This window comes from Mandrillus leucophaeus, unplaced genomic scaffold (genome assembly GCF_000951045.1).
Source record: "Mandrillus leucophaeus isolate KB7577 unplaced genomic scaffold, Mleu.le_1.0 Scaffold254, whole genome shotgun sequence".
Classification (NCBI taxonomy): domain Eukaryota; kingdom Metazoa; phylum Chordata; class Mammalia; order Primates; family Cercopithecidae; genus Mandrillus; species Mandrillus leucophaeus.
In genome coordinates, this window is record NW_012102632.1 from 1,715,819 (window position 1) to 1,735,686 (window position 19,868).

Here is a 19,868-nt window from a genome sequence, read left to right on the forward strand (position 1 = left end):
AGATGTGCTGTAAGCAGAAAATATATACCAATTTTGAAGATTTGGTATAAAAAACATAAACAATCTCATTATTTTTTATAGTGACTACCTGTTGAAGTGACAATATTTTGGATGTATGAGGTGAAAAAAAGTATATTATTAAAATTAATTTTACCTGTTTCTTTTTAAACTTTGTTTTAGTGGGGTTACTAGAAAACTCAGAATTCCAAATGTGGCACCCATTGTACGTCTCTGGGACAGCACTGCTCTAGACTGTAATCTCCATGCAGGCAGGTCTCAGCTCATTTTGGTCACTGCTGCATCCCCAGAGCTTAGCAGCCTTTGCAATATTATAAGCTGACTTCAGTAAACTGCTAAATGAGAGAATAAATGAGTGAATGAGTCAGACAAGCAAAGGAAAAACTTCCGGTTAAAAGAAAATAGTCATATGAATATGAATACTACAATTTTGTAAGCTCACTGTTGTTTTGTGTGAGGGAGAAATTTCTGATTGGTGACCATTTGGAACAAGCTACCACCCTCTCTAGAGGCCAAGCAGGACTACTAGGTTATCTGTGGTTAAACCAGATAAAAATCAGAGACAACAGAAAGGCAAAGATAAACTGTTGGAGGGTCTTTGACCTCAAGTTGTTCCACTTTTCAAATCCCCAAAACTAGGAACATACTCGGCACACTTTGACTTAAAAATAAAATCATAAATAACAAAAACAACTTGACAAAAGCATTCTACTTAAGTTCAAAGAGGACCCTAGTGTTAATAAAACTGTAATGAGCACCTATTAAGAATTTCTGGCGGGGATGCCCAATTGCATGTGGTGTTTGTTTTTCATCCTATCTCACTACTGAATATTTAGCTCAGTGTTTCCCCAACATAGGTCCCACAGCACCCAAGTCTCGGAAAGTCCTCTGTGAAAATAGAAAGGGAATTCCCTAGACCAACATATCTGAGAGATACTATACACTATGTACCTCTCCCTGAGAGACATGGTGCATGCTGGTTTACAAAGGCATTGAAAAGATATTGGAAAATGAAAACAGGTCAACTTTGTTTAGCCCAGTTTGTCTCAAATTTGTTTGACCTTAGAATATCTAGTAACAGCTCAAGGAAGTGATGCTACTGAGAAATGCATTTTAGGAAGGGCTCATCTAAGCTTCATTTCCAAAACCATAATTAGGGATAAATTGTTCTGATATTGTGGGTAGTCCTACCTGTGGGAAACCCGGCTGTGATAACCAGAGTTCCACCATTCAATGGTAATCACTTCCCTTTACTTTGGGTAAGAGACAAACACCCACCGCAGAAGACTCAACCTCATGTTGATAATGTGTGTAGTTATACATAACGATAAGTAAATAAGGAACTTTGAGGGCATTGGTCTTACACACCCAAATTAATCATGTGCCTCTCAACATCTTCCTTTTTCAGAGAGCAGAAGTGGGAAAGACATCCTGAATGAAAGCAACTAATTGGACAGGTTACACAGCCAAGCTAGGCAAGGAGTTTGTGCCCTTCAAATTTCACTGTTGCACCAACCTGCTGCCACCCACGCAGATCTCAAAACCTGCAGCTCCAACATTTACCTTCTTAATGTGATATTCTGAGCCAGGGCACAGAGATACTAGCAAATCTGCTTTTTACACTTCTTAAACTGTATTTTCACCAGAAGTCAGAAGATTTGGACTATCTTTCTCTATTCTGTATCCTACCAATATATGTAAAGCACTTATAAAGTTAGTGTAAGTAGTAGATCTCAGGAAATGCTAGTAAGTAGCTCTCCTCTATGGATAACGTTCATGCCTGAATGTCTCAGTTCCGGAGATACAATAGTGACTGAGATGGACTAGTTCCTGATCTCATGGAGTGTTGAGCTTGACAGATACCACACCAAGGAGACACAATCTCTTCCTCTGCAAGGGACCACTAGAGCATATGCCTCAGCCATTCAGATGCTTGTTCTAGGACCAGCTACTGCCCATAGCTTGTCAAAGGTTTAAAGTTTGTAAATTCCCCCAAAGTCACAGCATGGTTGTCTCTACATACGGTGTCTGCTAATTCAATCAGCTACATTGACAAGTGGAAGAGACATGCTATTTTGTATACCTCGTATGTACAAGATCATAACTCTAAGAAGTTTTCATGTATTAGTTCACATAGTACTCAGAATAATATATAATCATCCTATTTTAGGGGATGGATAAGCAATTGAGGCACAAGAAGGTGAAGTAACCTGTCCAAAGTCACCCAGCTAATCAGTGCAGGAGGTAGATTTATAACTGGGACTATTGGGCTCCAAAGCTTATGCCCCTTCCCAGTTCATTATACTAGCTCTAATAATCTACAACCCAAGGAAGATATAAAGTAGAGTGCATGCAAACTTATGGAGAAAGAATATGGAGAACAGTTTATTTTGCAGTCAGGAAAACCTAAGGGGGCTCTTCCTGGAATACTTCACATTTCTCTCTTTTTGTCTGATTAGAACCATCTTGGAGATATTGGTGATCTGAATTTAACGTGTTTCTGTTGAATGGCAGAACCCAGTCTTTGTGACTTTTCTCTCCTCTGGCTACTTGGTGGGCATACTCAGATTTGCTTTAAGTCCACGTACAGGGATGGCACTAAAAAATATTTGTGGGTGGGTTTAGTTTGCTAAAATCACCCAAATGTCTGATGACAACTACAGTGCAGAGAAGAGATGAGGACTACGCAAGATCACCCAGGGGGCATCTGCAGACCAGACTGCATTCAGAGTATCCATCTCATCCAGTTAAGCTTTGACGAAATTTGAGCTGAATCTGCACCCTTTGTAGTGACTACTCCCTCCTCCCCAAAGGTGAGTCTCACTTGAAATGCTGTCCGTTTATCTCACTTTCCCTGCGCCACCTCTGCTACAGGTCAGTCAACAAGGCAGTTAGAAATTTGCCCAAGAATTCATGAAGAATTATGAAAAAATCACAATATCTACACAACTCACGAAAAGCCAGCACAGAGGCCACAGGATAAACCCTCCTCACCCCAGCCCTGAGACTGGATACAGGAAACAGGGGCGCATCAGTCCAAAGGGATATTGTGAGACAAGGACCTGGGATTAGGAGCCTCGGAACATTTTCTTCAAGGGCTTGGAGCCTCTACTTGCAACGAGAAGAAACCTCATGTTGGCAGCGACTCGAGCCACAAGACCCCTGAAATGTCCCTGACTTAATCTTCTCTCTATTGCCTTCTGGGCCCTGTTACCCTGGTAGCAACAATTCACTTTGGGAAGTGCAGTTATCCTTCTTGCTGAAGGGTATTTACTGAGCCCTAGCAGTGACATTATCCACTAATCTAGAATGAGAAGTGAGATTCTGGAATGTATTTCTTACCAAGAACACCACCCTTGGGAGGGAGGAAGACAAGCCCAACCTTAGATACCTGCCACCAGGTACAAGGGTCTAATGCCCACCAACTTATCACACACTTCAGTCAGGTGAAAAGTCGAACTCCCTGACTCAGCTTTCAAGGAGCTACAGCCCTGCCCCACCTTTATGATCTCATTTCCAGCCACAGGAAACTTCTAGTTCTTTTCCTCTCTAAATATCTTTTTTTTTTTTTTTTTTTTTTCCCTGATCCTCTGCATTCAGTTCAGGATATTCCTTTCTTCTTAACCCTCCATCCTCTGGCCTAGGAGAAATTGTACTTTTCTTTAAGGCCCAATTAAATATCACTTCCTCCATGCTACCTTGTCTCTTTCCCCAGCAAAGTCGTTTACCATCACTTTGTAGTGCTTCCATATTGCTTTCTTTATGCCTCTGTTACAGCATGGATTGTAGGTAGTTGAATGTCTGTCTGTCTCCCAAACTAAACTGTGAGCTTCTCCATTGCAGGGAGATGCAATGGAGTCATCTCTGAATCCCAAGTATCTAGAAAGAATTGGTGGGTCAACGATGAGTGCATTCGGGTTGCAATTACGCTCAATGAATTCAACTCTATGAATACTGTTTTATGAATCCAATCTACTGTGAATTCTAATATTCCCCTCAACATGCTTTTTCAAAATTCAAGATTCGAGTAACATTAGTTACTATGAAGAGCTTTTGGACTCACGGTGACATAGGTCCGAGTTCCCACTCCACCATCTTGAGCTGAGTGGCCTCCACCTGGAGCTGCGTAAGTGATGCAGCTTCACTGAGTCTCCATCTGCAAAACAGGACAATGTCTTGTTCACAGTTGTCAGGAAGCTTGAATAAGATGATGCATGTAATGCTCTCTGCATAAGTCTGAATGTTTTAGGTGCCCAGTAAACACTGAGTATTAATGATGTTGATGGAAATAACCATAAAGCCGCAGGAGTACAGACCTCTGAAAAGTTGACTAGCAGGCTTTAGTTTCATTCAAATACCAGAGAAGAATACACAAGGGTCAATATCAAATGTACTGAGAAATGTACATGCTTGGGGGGCTGGTGCTCAGATGCAGGACTCATTCATTTGAATTTTTAAAAAATATTTGAGTACCTACTATGTGCCAGCCCTTGGGAGTAAAACAGAACATGAAAAGTCTCCGCCTTTGAGCCAAGTAGAGGTCCTGTCTCTGAATGAAGAAAGGACTCTTTATTGTACTGGGACGTGGCTGAGATGAGAAACCATCTCCACTGAGGGAAACCACAGATTTCTGCACCACGTATCCCACGATGGCCACCAAGGGCCCATAGTGAGCAGGGCTCTATTCAAATAGTGACTTGGCCTCTCTGCCCCTTGTTCCCCCTGAGCTCAGAGGGGTGACGTCCTCAAATAACCTCAACAGAGCAGAAGCTCGAGTTCATGCTTATTACGCAAGATTCAACAGAAGTATCATCTTTTTTGTATGTCAAAAATAGCTTTTTATTTAAAGAAATTTTATATGGAGATGTTTAAAGTAAAAATGAACTTCACTACATGGTCATTCTCAGAAAATTCCAGGATATATTAATGTGTTACCATTTGTAACATTACACCATGATTTTAAAATGTAGAACAGATTTCAGCTGTTTCTCAGTCACCTGGAAAGTTCAGGCATACACATAACCCACAATTATGTGGTCAGAGGAATCTCCGAGCCTCTTCAAAGCTACCAACCAAACAGACACCACTGAGATGGCCACGCCTTTTTATTTTTAAAAAAATCATTTAAGCAAGAAGAAATCCCTGCATATGGAAGTCCCAAAGCCAAAATCCTCCAACTGCTTTCTCTCTCACTACCAGGAACTGAATTGAGAAATCTGATGAACTCAGTGTCTTCTGAAGCAGTCACAGACGAGTGACACATCAGCCCAGCAGAATTTGCAAAACACTCTACTATGGAGCACCACAATTCCTGCCCTCTCCGAAAAGGAAGGGAAACAAGGCAGAAGGGAAGGGAGCAACTTCAGATGCCAAGTCTGAAAAGGACACACGTTCCTCTCTTCTCCACTTTCTCTGGGAGTCCCACACCCCAAATTCAAATCAACAGGGCTCAGAGGAGCCTTTAGGATCACCAAAGGGCATGTCTGCCTTGTCTCTGGTACTGATCTCTGCCTGGGAGGCCACAGCAGAACCCACACTGACTGGGATGTTAACCTTCCAACCAGAATGGGCCCTGGAGGTGGGTGTTTACCAGGGACAGGATGAGAGTGAGATAAGTGAGGCACTTGCCTTGGGCACAAAATTGAAGAGGCCACCAGAAAACTCAATCATCAATATAAAGAATCGTGCGATGCAACACTTTAAAAAACAAAATTAGCACCAAAAATGTCACGATGAATGAAATATCAAAATTCTAAATAAAGATAGGGTCAATATTATTGATTTTTCTTTTGCCTCTAGTGCTTACATTTCCTTGTGTCTAATATAAGGCTTTAGAGTCGTCTGGCCATGAGCATGGGGCTCAGCTGCAAGCACCAGTTGGAGTGGAAGAGAGATGAGCAGACTCACTCATGGCTCAGCAATGTTGGTGCAAAACAATCTTTTGCTGAGTAACATGGAAATGGATCTAAAACATATGGATTAAACGCCTCTGAAAATAAACAGGGTTTTAAAAGGAAAGGAAAGGAAAAGTACTTAGCCACTATGTTTGAGGTTTTCCTGAACCCAAACCTTTGGAAAACTAGCATAAGAGTGAATTACTCAGCGTCTGTAACACAATCAGCTTTGAAATAGACTTGTCATAAACCACCAGTTTCTTCTAAAAGAAAGGTTGTTTTTTTTTTTTTTTTTTTTTTTTTTTTGAGTCGAGTTCTACTCCTTCTGCCTAGGCTACAGTGCAGTGGCGCAATCTTGGCTCACTGCAACTTCCACCTCTCGGGGTCAAGCAATTATCCTGCCTCAGCCTCCGCGGTAGCTGGGATTACGGGCACATGCCACCATGCCTGGCTAATTTTTGAATTTTCAGTAAAGACGGGATTTCACCCTGTTGACCAGGCTAGTCTCAAACTCCTGACCTCAAATGATCTGGCTGCCTCAGCCTCCCAAAGTGCTGGGATTACAGGTGTGAGCCACTGCACTCGGCCTTAAAAAAAATTTTTTTTAATAGTGCACTCAAACTAGCTCCCTTATGCACTCCTTTTGGGGCTCAATCCTACTGTTCTTTACAAGAAGGAGCATGACTTTACACACCGACAGGGGCTTGGGAGGCACTGGAGACCCAGGATTCACTAGGACTCCTGAGGGGAGCCTTTAGGAGGCTTGAGGAGACCAAGATGGGAATAAGTCCATCACAGCACGACAAGAGTCCTCCAGAGAAGGTGAACAAGTAATGATTTGGACTAGGAGCCAGACAGACACCCAAGGGCATCAGCCTGTACCACCTCTGTAACTCTGAGCATCAGTGTTTTTGTCTCCCACCTGTAGTTACCACTGCCTCCTCAGGAAGCTGGAGAGAAGAAGTGTCCACACATGGTGAGAGCTCAGGCAGCAGCCACTGTGTACAAGTGGATGGCTCAGGTTCACCACTGGCCAGCCCCCAAGACAGTTCCATGGGATTTTAGAAACCAAGATCTGTGGCTACCAGTGCTAAGAGATCAAGCACAACCAAGGAGCCAACCTAAGTCCAGCTTTGAGGAAAAATCTAGGAAGTAGGAGAGAGAGGGAGGCTGAATCCCAAGGTCTGGGAGTCAGTCTTTGTTTTAGTATGTTCCAGTTGCTATGGTGATGTGGGCTGATGCAAAGGCCTCTGGACAGGAGGCTGGCTTCCCTTTGAAAGAGATGCTGCTGATCACCCACCAACACTCAGCGTTCCTTGACACTGTCCAGGGCAAGTGTTTTGGTATGGCTGGCAGAAGGAGCGCCAGGCAACTGCAAATGCCCATCCTAGAGGGAAACCCCTCTGCCAGGGTGCCCCTTCCCTCTGCTAGAGTTCCTCACATACCTAGAAGGGTTCTTCCAGTGGTGAAGGTGTTGTCTAAACTCTCTAGACTGAAGAAGCCTTACTCTCACCATCTTCAATAATTCATATGATCATGTTTTTAGAGCTGGCTCCAGGCCCAGAAAGGGTTCTTCAGATCCCTTTCTAAGTTCTGGGACCACCCATCAGCGAGGGGCAGCCTCTCTTCGGGTGCTGTCCCATTCAGGGTATCATTTTCTCCCTTGAGGAGAGCTTTGTAGGAGGCAGACAGAAGCCACAGCTAAAAATTGGAGCCCCCACTCCCCACTGCGCCTCTGCAGCAGAGCTCTTCCATTCCTATCCATCTGATTTGCCTCCTCTTTTCAAACCCCACCTTCAAAGCATCTTGCAATCAATCAAATTTGGCTTTTTGACATCAGTGAAAAAGGATGCAAGATCCTGGATAGAACTTGCCAAATTTTAAACCCTGAAAATAAGGCATTTTTTCCTTACCAGCTTTTATATAAAAAATATTGGGAGATTTAAAAAGATTAACAGACCAGGTTGTAAATAAAAAGCCTATTTTTGCAAAAAGCTCACAGCTTTGTTTGTCTCTCCCATGCTCAGCTACAAGCTGGAGTTTCCTGGACCAGCACCTATCCTATACAGCCCTTCCCACCGGTCCTCCACGTACCCCATCTTTGTTGGATTATCACGCATGCGATAATTCCAGATTTCTGTTTTTAATTTTAATTCCAGTTTTCAATTTTCACTGAAAATTGTTTGATGGACAAACACACACACACACACAGCAAGACATCCAGAATGTTAAAAAGACATAGCAGGCCAGGTTCAATGGCTCACACCTGTAATCCCAGCCCTTTGGGAGGCAGTGATGGGCAGATTGCTTGGGCTCAGGAGCTTTAGACCAGCCTAAGCAACACAATGAAACCTCGTCTCTACAAAAATGCTAAAATTAGTCCAAAAATATTAGCTAAAATTAGTCCCAACTACTTGGCAGGCTTGAGAATCACCTGAGCCTAGGAGGCTGGGCTGCAGTGAACTGTGTTCATGCCACTACTCTCCAGCCCGGGTGACAAAAGTGAGACTTTGTCATAAAAAAAAAAAAAAAAAAAAAGACACAGCAACACAAACCGCAATAAAACTAAGCTAACACTATTGATATGACTGCCAAAAGCAAAATGAAATGACCCAGGACCGAAGTTTTTCAGACTGTGCTCCTTGGAGCCCACAAAGCTCTGTGGAACTTTTTGAGAGATCTCAAGACAAAAATCAGCTCCCACCCCCAACCACAGCCACTTCTTATCTAGTTTTTAAATTGGATTTACTAAGATTTTATTGGAAAAATCATTCTGTGGTTCAAGTAATTTTTAAATTACTAGTGTAAAAGACTAAAGGAAAGAGGCCTAACGGCTGCTCTGAAGTACTCTCTCTTATGCCTGGTGTAGCCCAGAGTCTGGACAGGTAAGGGAGCTTATGCACATGATGCAAGTAAGGGAGCTTATGTACCTGGACAGGTAAGGGAGCTTATGCACCTGAGGCAGGTAAGAAACTTCATGCACCTGAGAGGTTGCAGGAAGAAAGGGGTTTAGGCCTTTCTGAGCTTCTGACTCTCCTCATATGCCCTCAGTGAAGCTTCCTCGGATCTCCTCTGGCTGAATTTATGGTCTTCTTCATTCCTCCAGCAGGTCTTCTGCCCTCCACTCCTCCTGACTAATCTGTCCTAGCCCCCATCACCCTGTATGACAACTTCTGACTGGGATGTCTGTCCCCTCACCAGGCTGTTAGTTCTTTGAGAACAGGAACCATGTATTCAATTGCCTTCTCAGTGACTCATTCAGGGCCTGCCTCATAGAAGATTATCAAAAACTTTTACTCAACTTATTTTCTGCTTCCGACTGTGGTGGTGGGTGACAGAACACAATTGCACACCAGTATCTTGGGCTACCCAGAATGTACTGGTGATGACCAATTCATCCTCCCAGGAGTGCCACAGGGAGGGAGTTGAGGAAGGTAATTGGGTCTTAAATTTCATTTTCAGGTTCAAAAAAGAAGAAACTGTGATCTTTGGAGTCTAAAATAGTTGTTTAAATGTAAACATGCATTCTCAGTGTCTGGAGCCAGAGTTAGATGAAATTCCCCAAGTGATCTCTTAATACCACCAAAATTACATTCAAATGCCTCTGCCAGGCAAAGATAAATTGCCATTTGCACAATGATTTTGCACTTAAAAGTAGCTCGATCCAGAGAGCTTTGGAAAATTTATTATGACAGGGAAAAGTGGAAACTTAAAGGGGGCCAAGATATTTAGTCTGCTGATAAGATGGCTTAGGGGCGACAATAATTATCTCCAAGAATTTTAAGGGTCATTATAAGGTCATTAGGAGGGCACAGACCAGCTGGGCTTCCTCAACTTGGACAACAGGAACTAACTTAAATTACACCAAAAAGAATTGGAATCAGAATCACAGAAAGTCATCAATGTCATAATGACATAGGCCCCCACGGCTTGAAGGCAGCTCTGTGAATCAGCAGCATCACCTGGGGGCATGTTGGAAATGTGGACTCTCAGGTCCTATCTCAGATCTGCCAAATCATAACTCTCACTTTAACATGTGCTGCTATGATTTGCTGGCATATTTTAAGTCTAAGAAGCACTGGTCTAACCTAACCCCACTAGAGAAGTCGAGGAATCTGCCCAGGTCCTGGTTAATAGTCCAGGCAAGGAGTGCAGTCACAGTGACTGGCACCCATAAAGCAGTCCCCAAGGAACACTCCAATGGTTCCCATCTTCCCTGACTGGCAGAGCCACAGAAAAGGGTGCCTGTCCTCCAGGCCACTGTACTTTCCTTGTCCCAAGGGCTGGGTGCATAACTTACAGCCACAAAGACTCTGGAGAACAGCATGAACTCCTCACCTCAGAGAGGGCCAAAGAGTGCAGCAGGCTCCTGGGGAAGCCTGTGGCCCTCTCCCCTCTGTGCGATGTCTAAAAACAGGTGAGACAGCAATCTGGCATGGACACCTTCCATGCCAGAACAACTATCTAGATGTGCTTTCTCCATAACAGAAAATGTCTAATGGTACGGCTCTGCTATTGACAGAAGAGAAAGAAATTCACAGGGCTTTCAAAGACCTGGTCTTCAAAGGTTTTCAAAGTCTGGGCAAAGCACTTTAAACTGAAGTTGCATCTAAACCCCTGATACGACTGCCCTTCCAGAAGACTCAAAGACATCCTAGTGCAAGGAGCTAGGCTCTCCAGCTCCTTGCTCTGAGCGGGTGCCTGTGCAAGGAAGGCCTGCCTGCTTGTGCTCCCCAGGGCTCACTCACCTGCAGGGGTGGGGAGGGAAGGGTGGATTCAGATTCCTGGAGTCAAGCTGAGCCTAGGCACAGGCCCTAAAAAATAACAGGGGCAGAGAGGAGTAGCAGCTCCTCTCCCTCTGGGTGGGCATGTGTGTTTCCTGACACCAAGGGAACTAAGCAGACAGCAAATGTATATTTGATGACATTTCTCTGCAAGCAGCCTCCCTTCTGAAGAACCAAGGTTGAACAAAGCCTAGTGCCAGGGCACACAGAAGAAAAAGAAGGACTAGAGGGCCTGCCAGAGATGATAAGATGGCCCCCGAAGAGAGTGGTTAAAGCAAAGAGGTACAGCTTTAATAAATGTCACCATGATAGTCACCATCCTACTCAAATTAGCAACGTTTCCACCTGCCAGACTTTAAGGAAAGGGGGGTCAGGCCCAGTTGAATAGCTTACAAAATGGTATAAAGGAATCCACCACTGAGAAGTCTCCCCTGGTACCCACTGCCACTTCCAGCCTCCTGCCAACCCAACCAGATACAAGAGAGTAACAATGTGATCCTTTCCTATTCACTGTCCAAAGGAAGCTGAAACTGCCTCCAGATAATGGCCAAAAACCAAGCAGTGAGAGATAGCTGATGCTTTACTCTGATAAGATCAAACATCTGGGTATGTGCCATCATGTAGAAAGAGATGTGTAGTCCAGACTTTGAAAAGTCTATGCATACTTCGAAAAGATATGCAGTCTTGTGGATGTAGCTCACAAACTTAACTTTGTCCCCATTTAGGAACCCAACCTACATGTTTGCATTTCTCTTTTGAACTATAACTACAAATGCAAATTGCATTTAATCCATCAAATTGTGATGTTCTGCCAATACCACAGAAGGTGATAAAAAGAGGTCACTTAAGCAGCAGGCTTCAAAGGAGGCTGATGAGAATAATTGAATTCACCCCTTCCATCCTGCTGGCCTTCCCCACTGAATGCCACTCTTGCCATTTGATCTGTCTGTCCTGAGGATTCAGGTACTGCTGCAACAGGCAGAATGCCACAGGACTGATGAAGAGCTCGTTTCTGCCACTTCTCATGACAGTTCCTCCCCTCCTTGGCCCTTCACTCCAAGAGTGTCCTGAAGTTCAATAATTTTCTTACCAGAAAGCCAAATGTATGCTGGAAACTGGAATCTGCATAGGAGTCCACAGAAGACAGCCAGGAATTCAAGGTCATCCAAGGCCCCATATCCTCCTGCTCCATTCATGTCATCAGTAATCTCATAGAAAGATTCTGAGCATCTGTAGCATGTATTCTTCGACTCCAATCCTTTTAGATGGAAGAAGCTAAGATTCCTTCTGCACTATTAAGAGCAGAAGGAGGAGAAGAATAAAAATTTAAGAGCACCAGAATGTAAAACTGACAGGGATAAAAACACTCACATGCGCGCACACACACACTTTTGTGAAAAAAACTCTAACTGGAAGATTGGGTACTATACAATTGCATTCTCCAAACTTCTGTGGTGTGTCATGTATTAGTGATGTCTACCAGACAGAACCCTGAAATGCTGGAGGAGACCCTCCAGTCCAGCCGGGATCAAGTAAGTGCCCACTGCTCTGGGCAGAGCAAGTGTCTTGGTCAGAATCTCACACCTAAGCAAGGCTCAAGCATGAAGTAAGGTGCTTCCTGCTTGGGAATGACCACTCAGTGAACCCCTGGACAAAGTTCCACTCCATAAAGCTTTCATCCTGGAGTGATCTAGAAATCAGGCCTTGGAGGCCACTCCCCATCAATACCCAAGAGTACTTCACTCCCAGAAAGACAACAAAGCCTCTTAGAAGACTTTGCATTCTCGTGAGAGAACAATCAGGAAGAACTGATCATCTGAACCAGAGGGCTGTGATAATATTTTGAAAATGACTTACTTTTATCTTTCCTCCAAGTAGTATAGGTAGGGGAAAACAGTTGACTGATTTTTATCACATAAAAATTCTTCCATTTGTCTTTAAATAAGAATTTTTTTGCATTGTGATCAATTCCAGAATTTTCATCAATTCCATCAACAAGTTCTTGGATGCAAAATAAAGTGAAGATGGAGCCCCTATCAAACAGTTACTAGGTTAAGAGAGAGGACAAAGGGTTGGTGAACATAATTCAAAAGAAATGCACAACTGTCTTTAAAATGTAATTGCTACCATTTTAAAAGATTTCTCTGTGCTCAGCACTGGATTAAATGCTTTACGTTGTACCAATTACTGTAATTCTCATAGCAACCCTACAAGATGGGATTGCATTATTCCCAGTTTACAGATCAGCAAACAGGCACAAAACATTTGAGCAATTTTCCCAAAGTCACAGATGCTGTCTCAAAATTTTTTTATAAGAAGTGTTTAATTGTTTTTACTCTCCATGGGCCTTTGTCAGTCACCAAAAAAGCAGACCTGGGTTTCTTGTAATTTTAAAATAAAGGAAATACACACTTCTGTATGGGTGGAAATGACAAAAAGAGCCCCATCCAGTGTCATTTCTTACCAGAGGAGGGAGACCTTTAATTTGATGCACAGATTAAACCCTACAGGTTTTTCCACCCTGTTTCAAGTAACCAACTTGAAAAGTCATCTACTGGGCTAAAGAGGAGCCTTTGGAAATTGCTTTAAGAATGTCATGGGCTTTCAACAAAACTGTTAGGATCAGAAAAGCATAGTTGCTTTTGCAAATACATCCGGTTGCATTCTCTATAAACTTGTTCTATTTGATTTCTTCTCCATTCTGTCATTAATCATGAAACTAATATATCCTCCCAATACCATATTTACTAAATAAATAATTTAATTTGATGGAACACATGAACCTGTGCCCTACACAGAAAACAGTTTGAGCAGGATCCCTAATTATGTCTGGCATAATTGTATCTGGCATTATCTCACTGCCTGGGTCGGATTCTCAGGGGTCGCACTTCCCTAACAGCTCTGAGGGGTCTCCGTGGTGTCATAGAAAAGCCAGAGAACCACAGAGTGCCCCCGGGAGGTCCTGTAGAAAGCCACCTGCCGACTCAGCTAGGACGTGGTCAGAAACCAGAGACTCCTGAGGACTGGGCTGCCTTCTGAGTGGTAATACCGAGGGCCCCCTCGGACTATCAATCCCTTTCCTCTGTCCCAGCGCCCCAACGCCTTGTGTCTGGGAAGAAAGTGCACGACTTCCCCAGAGACCCAGGGCCACAGACCCCGACTGGAGGAAGTGGCTGGGAGCTGTCCATGGTGGCGTCGCGCCTGGGCACGCAGAGCCGCCGGCTCACCGCCCTCGGGCGCGCCCTGGATCATTTTCCAGACCGCAGGGATGGAGAGACGCGCTCCCCGGCTCACCGTCCCCGGGATGGGGCTGCAGCCAGGCACTGGCTCACACATCAAAAGGTAGTTTTTAAAGGGAGCTCTCACCTGTGGGTAGCGTTGGCTGCTTGGAGAAGGACTCAGGACCTCAAACCCGGCAGCTGGTGGAGATCCTTGGGACTGCCGTAGCGTCCGACACTTGAGGAAGAGCGGCTGTCGCGGAGAGTGTCTGCGGCTGAGGACCCAGGGCGCATCGCGCTCCTCTCTCATGGGCACACGCATCCCGCGGGGTCCATTCCAGAATGTCACTGGCCCTCGTTCCCGGCGAGCGGGAGACCTGGCTAGCGCTCAGCCAGGACTCTGCCTTTCCTCCCAACCTAACGCGACCTTTCTTGCAGCCGACGTCCTTTGCCAGGGACCACCAAACCTTCTTCCAGTGATGCCACGTATGGAATCTCAGTCTAAACATCAGCAGAGGACCCCGGTTCATCTAACATTGCAATTGCCTCAGCTCGGCCCCGCGCCAGCGCGTCGCTGGGTGCCTAGCGCTGTCCCGGAGGCATTGGGAGGCGAGGAAAACCGGGAGGAAGAGCGTGCTGAGGCAGCAGCAGCAAGGCGCAGACCTGTTGCTAGGCGCACGCCCGCTAGCGCTCGGCCTGAGCTCGCGCCGAGTCGGCAGGACACCGAGACCCGACCCTTGTGGTACTCCCTCCTCGGCGAGACACTCTCCCGGGCTCAAGCCCCAGGTGCCATTCAGAGGAGGAAAAATCTACGGAAAGCAGGAGTCTGCCCCCTCTGGATGCCTTCTGGGGACTTCAGCGCCCCCCGGCACCTACAGCTTGTAAAGCATCACAAGATCTCAGAGAAATCCCACAGAGGTCAGTGCCAGAGGCGTGTGCCCACCAACAGACGCATGGACAAACAGACAGACAGAGGTAGACTGCACAGCACAGGGTGGACAGACAAACAGAAACTGAGGCGGGCAACGTTTACCCTATGCCGGGTGGAGGCCCGAGCCCCCGCTTTTTACCTTCCTACCATGGCATGGGCCGTCAGCTCATCCCTGACGCCCCCAGCCAGGCCCTCTTACCTCTGGGTCGGTGGCCGAGACAGTGTCAAGCCTCGCGGGCCAGGAGCGCAGCGGCCCCGGGCGTCTGGTCGCTGATCGCCAGGCGCCGCGAGCACCCGGGGCGTGGGCAAGCGAAGTGGTAGCTCGTCTGGGAAATCGGGGTTCAGATCCTGGCCGCACTCAGCTCCGCTGGCTCCTCGCGCCGCTTGCGCTAGCCAGGCTCGGTCCGTTTGCACCGCGCTGGGCTCTGCTTGCGCGCCAGCTCTCCGGTCGTCAGCCGGAGCTGCCGCTTTTATAGCCACTTTTACTGACTCCTCCCCCGCGGAGCCCCTGACGCCCGCGCGGCACCGAAGCTCCCTCCCTCGCCCCCCAGTGAAGCTTCCCTCCACGCGCCCCCGCCTTGCCCAAGTGGGGCGGGGGCCCTGCGCCCGGGTCGGACCGGGGCGGGCTCTGGCGGCGGCTCTGGGAGACGCAGACCCGAGCGCGCGGAGCCGGAGTGCGCGGAGTCCCGCCCGCAGCAGCCAGGTGAGGGCGCTGGAGGACAGGACTCCGTGGAGCGGCCGCGGCGCACCGTGGAGAGCAAGTCCCCGGGCCTCCAAGGAGCCAGGGTCTCCCGTACCCTGCTCGCGCCCCGGGGCGTCCTCCGAGGCGAAGAGGCAGTGGACGACAGGAGAAAAGGTCTTCACCTGCCACAGAATCTCCGCGAGTCGGGGTCCCAGGCTAAGTCTCAGGATCTCTTTTAACTCAGCAGCAAAAGAGTGGCCTGAGAGATTTTGGTATTGGCCTAGCAGTTCATCTGAGAGGAAAATGCGTGGGTGTTCAATGAAAGCCACCTTGGTTTGAAATTGGATTCAGACCCCTCCCAGCCTCAGTTTCCTCATCGGGAAAACGGGTTCTGTGATGCTTCCTCACTAGAATGGTGAGACTTAAATGGGATCAGTAAAGTCCAAGTTCTAGGCACATAATAGGTGCTCGGTAAGTTAGAAACATTTCCTGTGGGTAGGAGGGCTCTGTGCCTCTTTAATTGGACAGGCCAAAGTTCTGAAGGGTCAAAGCAAGAAGGTGCGACTGGTCTAGACATTCCCCTGCCAGAGGAAACAGTATCAGTAGGAAAAGTCCATCACAACACATCCCGAGGGCATATGGAGACTCCTCTCAACTCTACCGCTAACCTACTGTGTGACCAGGGCCAGCTACTTCCCCTGTCTGAGTCTCAGGGCGGTTTTTTTGCAGGGAGGTGAGGAAATCTGTAAAATGAGGGCGTTGATACCTGCTCTCTGCCCCTTCCACTTTTTAGAGTGTGACTCAGCCCCCTTTCCTGGTTAGCAGAGGCCTCCTAGAATATACATTTCTTTCTTCCTTCCTGGCAGTGTTTTCTGAGAACCACCTCCTCAGGCAAGGTCTCCATTCTGTGCGGTACACACTAGCTTCGGGAATCTAGGTCTGGACTTTAAGGCCAGGCTGTGGTCGGCAAAAGCTGTGGAAGTCTGTAATCATGTCCCCTGGGCTAAAGCAGAAGCGTTTGTCACCTGGTTAAACCGGGAAGTCCTGCAATCCACCTCTAGGCCTTTTCCAGAAAGCTGAACTTGATCCTTACTGGGGATGGCAGTCAGGATTCTCAGCCCTTCTTTGATTTATTGGGAAGTAATGAACTGGATCCAAAGGCAAGCCCTCCTCCCCAGCCTTTTCTTTCCAGCCGAATAAACTGGAGCCCCCTCCCTGCCCTCAGGGCCCCTCCCCAGTCCTCACCATGACTCCTGTTTATTTTTTTCTTCCTTAAGGAGCCCCCGGAAACCAGACACACAAACAGTTGTGTGTTAGGGGTTTGGGGGGGCTGGGCATTTGGCCCAAATGGAGAAAGGTCGGCCTTGAATCAGCCTTATTTGGCATGACATGCAGGATTTTCCATCAACAGACAGTAGATTTGAGGCCTGAGTGGAGCCAGACAGCTCTCTGGTGAGGGGCTGGCTCCACAGGCATCTGGGAGATGAAGTGGTAAAGGCAGGGTCCTGTCTAGGGATGGGCCCTGAGAAGTGCTTTGTCATGTTTTCTCAAAGCACTGAAATGCCCAGCACATTCCTCTTGTATCCAGTTTTCTTTATCACAGACCGATACCCAGGAGAAAAGAGCAATGCTGATGAATTACAAACAGGCTCCGCATGTCTAAAACCAGATTCTCCAGCCAGTTCTCTATTCAGCACTACCATTCAGCATTCAGTGATGAACGGGGCGTGCCGCCTAATTCTTTATGGATAAATATAACAACATGACACTGGCGGATTTACTACCCACACTTCCCCAATCCAAGGTCTTGCTCTTATAAATGCAGAGACACGAAAGAGCTGGTCAGGAAAGGTTGTGCTGGTTTTCTGGTTCTTGCCGAAATCTCCCAGCAGAGAGTCTCCAGAGAGAAGGGAAATGCCCATCATTGGTGTGACTTCCCACCCAGAAAGCCTGCCCTTCCTCCATTCTTTGCATTTGCCTCCAGCCCACCTTCCTCAGGTGGGATACAGTCCCCTCAGCTACATCCTTGTGCAGTAGAATGGCCTGCCTGTTCACTGTTGCCTCAAGCTGCCCAAGTCTGGCATCCTCAGTCTGCTGACAGGATGCCACATCTGTTCCCTAAAACAAGGACCTTCACACTCCACCTGCTGATCAGCAAAGCCAGCACCTGCCCCTACAGTAGCCTGCCTTATTACAGTTTAAAAGGTTGGTCACACCTGTGGCTCCATAGGCCAAGTCTCCAGACCCAGTTGTCCAGGAAAATCTGGAGTAAATGCGTGGGGGACAAGGAGAAAAGGGAAGCAGGATGTAGTTAGGGTAGTGTGTGAGTGGGCTGTGGGCCTCAAGGTTTCCAGCAGACCCACAAAAAATTAAAACTGAATTGGGCATCTTGGAGAAGCAACTCACCAATAATGAGCATATTTAAGTTCCACCAACAGGGGTCGCCCTTAGACACTGGGCCTGAAAAGGGAAATTCCCAGGCCTGAGTCCGGAGGCCAGATTTCCAGCCCTCAGAGCTGTTGGATTCCTGTCTTGGACACAGAAGAGGCTGCGGAGCTGAGGAGAGACAGGTCCTCAGTTTTTCTGGTGACTGAAGGCCTGTGCTGGAATTTATGACAGCAAATTCCAGCTCTGAAAGTGGATTTCTACATCTTCCTCTTCAAACTCACCATCACTCTAGAGAAAGATCTCTTCTTTCCTGTGTTTTATGTCTAAAACATAGGTAAACGGTGTATGTATGATGTCTTATTATTATTTATTTCCTTTTTTCTAATTGCAAAAAGTCATACATGTTCCCTGTAAAAAAAATCAACCAACCAACCAACCTTGAAAAATTTAACGAACGAAGAGAAAAGAAATTACCTAACAACAAACATAATGTATGTACATTACAAAAGCTTGAAAAACACAAAGGAAAGAAAAAAAATTACTTCTACTCAAAAATTATTTCTGTTAATTTCAGTATATAGTCAAGCATTTTTCCAGGTATAAGTTATATATATAGTTGCACAAATAGATAACTTATGTAAGTGTTCCATAAATGTTCAATAGCTAGCTCAAAATTATTCTCTTCCATCAGATTGCATGTTCTGAGAGGGCAAGGGTTATGTCTCTCAAGTTCCTTCTACCCTATAGTAGCTCCTATAGTGTCTAACATAAAGTCCACGTGTAGTCCACTGTCAAGAAATGAATACACGAATGAGCGTTTCTTACAAAAATAACATACATGCAGTGGAAAAGGAGACCCAAGTGGTTTACAAACATTTGAAAAGATGTTCGACTTTGCACATAAATGAAGAAATACAAATTAATACTATGATGAAATACCTGTCAGGCTGGCAAAAATCCAAAAGTTTGATACTACCTCTGCTGCAGGGGAGGCCAGTAGGGGTGGAGAATAAACCTTTGCATACATCACTGATGAAAGCTTACATTGGTACAACCTGTGAGGGCAGTTTGACAAGATTTAAGAAAACATACACAATGTTTGACTCAGCAATTCTAGGAATTTATCTTACAGCTGTAATGTGTGAAAAGAATAGCACCAGGTTATACATTGTAGCCCTATTTTTAATAGTAAAACAACAACAAACTAGCCTAAGTGCCTAGTAGTAGGGCTAATTAAATAATGTTGCATCTATATGATGGAGTACTATGCAGCTGTTTAAAAAACGATTAAAATAAATTTTTTTTTTTTTTTTTTGAGACAGAGTCTCCCTCTGTCGCCCAGGCTGGAGTGTGGTAGCACAAACTCAGCTCACTGCAACCTCCACCTCCTGGGTTGAAGTGATTCTCCTGCCTCAGCCTCCAGAGTAGCTGGAACTGTAGTTGTGTGCCACCTCACCCAGCTAATTTTTGTATTTTTAGTAGAAATGGGATTTCACCATGTTGGCCAGGCTGTTCTCGAACTCCTGACCTCAAGTGATCTGTCCAACTCAGCCTCCCAAAGTGCTAGGATTACAGGCATGAGCCACTGTGCCTGGCCAAGAATAGGGTAAATTTTATATAATAAAATAAAAAATTAAAGTGTGGAGCAATGTATATAGGATATGTCTGCACACTGCCACTTGTGCAAAAAGAAAGGGGAGGAAACATACTCTGTATTTGCAGTTATTTATGGATGCATAGGAAATTATCTAGAATGACACACAAGAAACTAATAATATGGTTTCCTATTTGGCAATTGATTTTTCTTGAGGGGTGGGAAGATGGAAGAGGGGTGGGAGGTCAACTTTTCCTTATGTGCTTTTTTGTGATTTTTTTCTTTTTGAACTAAGTGAATTATTACCTAGTCAAAAATTTAAAACTGGGTGTGGTGGCCTGAGCCTATAGCCCCAGCTA

General features: G+C 45.8%; 1 protein-coding gene across 3 annotated transcripts in view; it reads right to left on the minus strand.

The window, feature by feature from the left end:
- The window catches only part of CEMIP (cell migration inducing protein, hyaluronan binding), a 174,061-nt gene extending 158,744 nt beyond the window's left edge, over positions 1–15,317 (minus strand). For 2 of the 3 annotated variants that reach the window (XM_011983689.1, XM_011983691.1), the window contains exon 1: positions 15,045–15,311. The gene's annotated coding sequence lies outside the window, so the exon portion shown is untranslated. Of the gene's footprint in view, positions 1–15,044 lie in introns of all 3 variants that reach the window. The other variant, XM_011983690.1, reaches the window with a different exon arrangement.
- Between the last annotated feature and the right edge of the window lie 4,551 nt (positions 15,318–19,868).